General features: G+C 41.6%; 1 non-coding gene across 1 annotated transcript; it reads right to left on the reverse strand.

Moving 5' to 3' along the window:
• Positions 1-3,488: 3,488 nt before the first annotated feature.
• LOC148577336 (small nucleolar RNA R71) lies at positions 3,489-3,592 on the reverse strand. Its single transcript, XR_015904529.1, has one exon. It is a non-coding gene; the product is annotated as a small nucleolar RNA R71 (small nucleolar RNA).
• Between the last annotated feature and the right edge of the window lie 2,408 nt (positions 3,593-6,000).

The following is a 6,000-nucleotide window of genomic DNA, read 5'->3' on the forward strand; positions in this document are numbered from 1 at the left end:
GTACTTCATAAGATACATGCCTTGGGGGTTCTGCACTATCTTCCTTGGCATCAGTTGCAATTTTCTTGGCGGAATTCTCTACGACTCTTGATTACAATGGAGGTTCAGCGTCTCCTAAGTCTTCAACCAATTCTTCTTCTTCGATAATTCCAACTTCGTCCACTTGTTCCAATACAAAGTCATGCTCCTTACTGTCCACTGGAGCTTCTAGTGTCTCCTGCATGCTACGTTCTTCATTAGATTTTCCACATGATGCCATGGGAGTTCTTTGAGTGTTCGAACATCGGGAAGCTAATTGATGCCAGGGCATCTTGGCCAGTTTCACTGACCTTTTCTTTACTATTTTTAGGTTAGTTTCATGCATTTCTTTAGGAAATAAGCTAGTTTTGGGTAAATATTCACTTATGCCTTGACTCAAGCATACATTGTGCATTTCACATGATTTCATGAGGATTTTGCATAAGTTTAGTGACAAATATTATGTTGCATTACTCATGACTTAGACTAGAGCTTTGATGCACTTTGTTGCTTGATTTCAGGACCAAAAAGAAGCAAGAAAAGGGGAGGTAACTTGCAAGATTAATGAGAAAAGTGATTGCCAATAACACTCTCAAAAAAGCCATGAATGCCCACGTTAGAGAGTCACGTTAACCAAGTTAACGTGAACTCTAACGTGGAGAAGAGATGTTGAGCCAACGTTAGTGACACTCAACATTGTCATTAACGTTGGCAATTACTCATAAGTGGCCACGTTAGAAGCCACTTTAACCTAGTTAACGTGGCCTCTAACGTTAAAGGGGGGAAGAGAAGCCAACCTTAGTGACACTCAACATTGTCACTAACGTTGGCCTATGGTGCAAAGTACCACGTTAACTCCCACGTTAACTTGGTTAACGTGGGAACTAACGTAGTGGATGAAGAGTTGTCGACAACGTTAGTGACACTCAACATTGTCACTAACGTTGAAGCAACCACACAACCCCCAAGAGTCACGTTAACTTCCACGTTAACTTGGTTAACGTAGAAGCTAACGATGAGAAATGAAGGATGAGCCAACATTAGTGACACTCAACATTGTCACTAACGTTGGGATGGCTAAAAGATGGCCACGTTAGAAGCCACGTTAACCTAGTTAACGTGGACTCCAACGTGAGACTTAGGGGCACATTGGAACGTTAGTGATAATGTTGAATGTCACTAACGTTCTCGAAGGATGGCAAAGGCCACGTTAGAAGCCACGTTAACCTAGTTTACGTGAGCCTTAACGTGAAGCAAGAAGGGGCACACTGGAAAGTTAGTGACAATGTTGAGTGTCACTAACGTTCTCGAAGGTTGACAAGGCAACGTTAAAAGCCACGTTAACCTAGTTAACGTGGGTTTTAACGTGAGGCAAAAGGGGTGCATTGGAACGTTAGTGACAATGTTAAGTGTCACTAACGTTCCCGAACTTGGACTTTCACTAAATGATTAACACTCCTTACGCCCTGAGCTTAAGTCTCTGCCCACTCCGCACTTTCTCTCTGCAAGTAAAGCCAAGCCCAAATAAAGAAAGGAACTGCTTCAAACTCAAGATCCAAAGGCCCAAGACTTGAAGAGTGAACTAGAAGCTGAGAAGAGTAGTATATATAGGAGTAGCTTTGAATTGTAAAGGAGTTCTGGAGGCTGAAGAACTACTCTCTGTATTTTACTTTCTTTGCAATTTCTAGTTTTATGATGTATTCTCCATCTTTGTTTTCATTTTCAAGAGCTATGAACAACTAAACCCCCTTCATTGGATTAGGGAGCTCTGTTGTAATTTGATGGATCAATACTAATTTTCATTGTTCTTCTTCTATCTTTCCTCTTGATTTTACTTGAAAGCTTTCGATCTTCATCCAATTGAGTAGTTATCTTGGAAGAGAAGCTATTCAAACTTGGATCTCTTTTGAACCTTGGAAGAGGAATGAAGAGATCAAGCTAGAAATGCTTTCTCATGCTGGACCAAATTGGATTTGGATGGGTATGTGACTGTAACCCTCTCAATACTTGGTTTGGGAAATGCATGTGGTATAATCAGTGACCATACTTCATCTCTTCTCATGAGCAATTGACCAAGGAATTGGCTATTGATAAAGATTTGAGAGATTGAATTGCAAGGAATTGCAATTCAATCACTTAAGATTGCCAAGGAGATCAATGAGTGCATTGATTGAGGAAGAGATGAAAATGAACTTGATCCGGAGAATTGCAACATCTCCTAAGCCCAATGAACTCCCCATCTCTAATCTTACCCATTCTCTTTAATTTCTGCGATTTACTTTTATGAGCAAATCCCCCATTCCCATTTATAATTCTGCAATTTATTTTCAGTCATTTACTTCCAGTCCTTTAATTCTAGCATTTACTTTTCTGTTATTTACATTCCCGCCATTTTATTTCCTGCAACTCTCAACCTAATTTCTGGATTCGCTCAACTAGAATACTCTTCTAATTAAAGTTGCTTGATCAATCAATCCCTGTGGGATTCGACCTCACTCTATTGTGAGTTTTTACTTGACGACAACTTTGGTACACTTGCCGAAGGAAGATTTGTTGATAGACAAGTTTTCCCCGCATCAAGTTTATGGCGCCGTTGCCGGGGATTGATTGTGCATCAACAATGATTGGATTGGAAGATCACTAGATTGAGCATTTTATTTTGTGAATTTCATTTTTCTGTTTGAGTAATTTACTTTTTGTTTTAGTTAAACTTCTACCCTTCTCCCTCTACCCGTTTGTTTTTCTTTGTTATTTTCAATTCTGTTTGCTAACCCACTAACTGTTTGATATATTGCATCACCCACAACTAACAATAACTCTGACACAAATACTGTCTGTACCTATTTTCTCTGCTTGTACTTGTTGGTTGTATGACAGGGAGAAGAAGCGGGGCTTCAACTTCCTTTGATTCTGAACCAGAGAGAACCTTCCTTAGACTAAGGAGGGAGGCAAAAGGAAAACGAGTAGTTGGTGCTGAAGAAGAGGAGGAACAGTTTGAGGAATACTTTGAACCAAACATGGAAGAAAATATGGAAAATCATCATGAAGAAGAGACTCACAACCATGGCAGAGGAGGTGGAGCAAATCATGTTGGGGAGGATAGAAGAGTTTTGGGCTCTTACATTAATCCAAACCCAGGCAATTGTGGAAGTAGCATCCAAAAGCCAACAATCCATGCTAACAACTTTGAACTTAAACCACAGCTCATCACCCTTGTTCAGAACAACTGTTCGTTTGGAGGAGGTGTTCAAGAAGATCCCAACCAACATTTGACCACCTTCCTGAGAATATGTGACACAGTGAAATCTAATGGTGTTCATCCTGACGCCTATAGATTGCTCTTATTTCCCTTCTCACTCAGAGACAAGGCAGCCAAGTGGCTGGAATCCTTCCCAAGGGAAAGCTTGACAACTTGGGAGGATGTGGTGAACAAACTCTTAGCAAGATTCTACCCTCCTCAACGAATCAATAGGCTGAGAGCTGAGGTTCAAACCTTCAGGCAACAGGATGGTGAGACTCTGTATGAAGCATGGGAGAGGTTCAAAGACTTAACAAGGAGGTGTCCACCTGACATGTTCAACGAATGGGTCCAGCTGCACATTTTCTATGAAGGGCTCTCTTATGAGTCAAAGAAGGCAGTAGACCATTCATCTGGAGGGTCCTTGAACAAGAAGAAGACCATTGAGGAAGCCATAGATGTTATTGAAACAGTAGCAGAAAACGACTACTTCTATGCTTCCGAAAGAGGGAACACAAGAGGAGTGATTGAGCTAAACAATGTAGACGCTCTGTTGGCCCAAAACAAGCTCATTACCCAGCAGCTGGCTGATCTCACCAAGAAGATGGAGATGAACCAAGTAGCAGCAATCTCCACTTCATCAACAACACAAGAAGGAGTAAACCAAGAAGCAGAAGGGAGTCAGGAGCAAGCCAACTACATTGGGAATTCACCAAGGAAAAACTATGATCCATACTCCAAGACTTACAACCCTGGATGGAGAAATCACCCGAACTTTGGGTGGGGAAGTGAGCAAGATCAAAACCAAGACCAGAGATGTTACAACTCCAACAACAATGCAGCTCACCAGCAATTCACCCAGAGGACATCTCAACAACCCCACAACAACACTTCTCCACACACTTATCAAAACTAAAACAGCACATCTGCTCCGAATCACTCATCAATTGATGACAGGCTCTCTAAGATTGAAGCCTTACTTGACGGAATATGCCAAGAGATTCAAGAAAATAAGGTGTTCAAAGAGGAGGTGCGAGCCAATATTAAGAACCAGGGAGAAACCATTAGGAAGATGGAATTCCAGGTGGGATATTTAGCTGAGAAGATTCCCAAACCTACTGATAGCTTCCCAAGTGACACTGAGAAAAACCCCAAGGGAGAAGCAAAGAAAGTAAGATGGGAAGATTACAAAATGGTCACTACAAGTGATCAAGAGATTGAAGACAAGAAAGGCAAAATGTGCAAACAACCGGAAGACAACTCAACAAAGGAGGAGGATAGAGATCACAAAGAACCAGAAATCTCACAACAAGAGCTGCTGAAGCTCTATGCACCATTCCCTCAACTGCTCAATGGTGCTGTGGGAAAAAGAATATACTCAAGGTTCTTAGACTTGTTTGCATCTCTGCATGTGAACATACCATTTATCAAGGCAATTCAACAAATGCATGCATTCATCAAGTATATGAAGGAACTTCTTCCCAGGAAAAGCTCACTCAAGGGAGGGCAGACTATAGTGATGAACAAGGAATGTAGTGCCCTTATTCAACCTGAGTTGCCTACAAAAAGAAGAGACCCAGGAAGTTTTCATATCCCTTGTGCCATAGGTGAAAATATGTTCGACAGAGCACTATGCGATTTAGGGTCCAGCATCAACTTACTGCCCTTATCCCTGGTGAAGATGCTGCAGATCAATGAGATAATACCCACAGATGTCATTATCAGACTGGCTGACAAAACTCAAAAGCAAGCAATAGGAGTGGTGGAAAATGTGTTGCTAAAGGTTGGGAAGTACTTTCTCCCAACAGACTTTGTCATTCTGGACATGGAAGAAAGTCACACTCACCCAATCATATTGGGAAGACAATTTCTAGCTACGGCCAGAGCACTTATCGATGTAGAGAAAGGGGAGCTAATATTGAGAATCCATGATGAACGACTCAGCTTCAATGTTTTCAAACTCTCACAAGAAACAGATCAAGAGGACAAGAAACTAACCACAAATGATAATGAGACACTGAAGGAGGAAACAAGCACCGAAGCACAGCCAGTTCGTTCTGAGACCCCCTTAACTGACAAACAAGGAAAACAGCAATTGCCACAGCTCAAGGAAAAGTTGGAGGAACCCAAACTTCTAGAGGCAAGTGAAGACAGCATCACAACTCCTTGGAGAAAAGAGGTCACCAAGGGGAAGGCAACCTCAAAAGAAACAATGAAGAAGGTACCAAGGAGATGGAGGAACGAGAAGATCCCTACGGAAGACTTCTCTCCAGGGGATAGAGTTGTCTCAGCCTACTTCCCAGATATTCCCCCTAATCTCCCTACTGTGCCATCTCAATTACCCAAGGTCTTCACTATCAACAGAGTTCTTTCCCTGGAACATGTGGAGATCATTGATCCAACCAATGGATACAAGTCCACAGCAAGAGGGGAGGACTTTAAGCACTACCAACCACCGTGATGAAAGAAAAACGTCAAGCAAGTGACGCTAAAGAAGCGCTTCATGGGAGGCAACCCATGTTTTATATGCTTTCAGATGATAATGAATAAGTCAATCTTTATGATTTCAACCCAAACTTGACAAACACTTGGTGAAGTCTTTATCATGCAGTATATAGTGAAGAACAAGTTTGGTGTTTAAAGCAAACCAAGATGCATGCTAGTCTTGGAAGCTTTGAACAAAACTTTTCATCATATTGCTTCAAACTAAGTTTGATGTCACCCCATGGTGCCACCAAAATGCA

This window comes from Arachis ipaensis, chromosome B1, assembly GCF_059453495.1.
Source record: "Arachis ipaensis isolate K30076 ecotype BB chromosome B1, ASM5945349v1, whole genome shotgun sequence".
Taxonomy (NCBI): domain Eukaryota; kingdom Viridiplantae; phylum Streptophyta; class Magnoliopsida; order Fabales; family Fabaceae; genus Arachis; species Arachis ipaensis.